This window comes from Trichechus manatus, unplaced genomic scaffold (genome assembly GCF_000243295.1).
Source record: "Trichechus manatus latirostris isolate Lorelei unplaced genomic scaffold, TriManLat1.0 scaffold00063, whole genome shotgun sequence".
NCBI lineage: Eukaryota > Metazoa > Chordata > Mammalia > Sirenia > Trichechidae > Trichechus > Trichechus manatus.
Genome location: NW_004443999.1, coordinates 10,466,636 through 10,467,662, shown reverse-complemented (window position 1 = coordinate 10,467,662; position 1,027 = coordinate 10,466,636).

Genomic DNA, 1,027 nt, shown 5'->3' with positions numbered 1-1,027 from the left:
CTTAATACTTACCTACTTTTTCTTCAACTTTTCCTCAATAGCCTTGAAGTTATGCTGCTCTTTGAAATTATGTGACTATCCTACAATGTAGTTAAGGAGAACCACGTTCCTTGTACACTTTGTTAACTAAGCTCTCCTATGAATCCACAGTATAGGTGTCAGTCAAATAAACTGCTCGGATGGCCATGGTAGATAGAGCATAAAATTACCCATTTGTTTAACCCATCCATTTATTTTGCTTTTTCCTAGGCATTTCAATAGGCCGACTGACAGTTGTTAAACTTTCACAATGAAGGCAGTCGATACTAACACATTCATTGTTTTCTACTTAGAAATAGAAACGGTTACTTTTTCCTGGATCAGGATAGCAGAGCATTGAGGAGGGACACCCATTAGTTTGTGTGGATTCCAGGTCACAGAGTTGGCCCTGGGTGATAAAACAGCCCCAGTTAGTACTCACAGTCTAATGGAAGAGAATAGAAGCCTATATATGTGATTTGCTTTCACAAGGAATGCCCAAGGTCTCACGTTTCAATGCCACTGAGTTTATAGGAATGGCTTCCGGACAGCAGCAATCCACCTTCCCAAGCTGCCTACAACACATACAAAGGACATGTGTTCATATATAAAGTATTTCATTTTAAATTGTACCAACTACTTTTTTTATGGTAAGTTTATTTTAAAAGTTGATGAAGACTTAATTGCTATGCTAGGTAATTATAAGCTTGGGTATAATTATCGTACATATAAGAACAATGCACTTAAAATTTCCTCTTATAAATTCTCATTGTCTATTTGTTCATGATGGTAAAGTTTTAGGTTCCTAATTAATTCAAATGACACCTTCTAAATAATTTCTACCTACAGATAAAGTAAAAATTTAGTCATCAAATTTGGCAATACTACAGAAAAATTAAAATCTCTATTATGCAACTTTAAATTTGTCCAATTCTAATTGAAGCTAAATACTTTTTTGTTGTTGTTGTTGCCAAAAAGCTCTGCACTAAATTACTAGCAACAAAAGTTT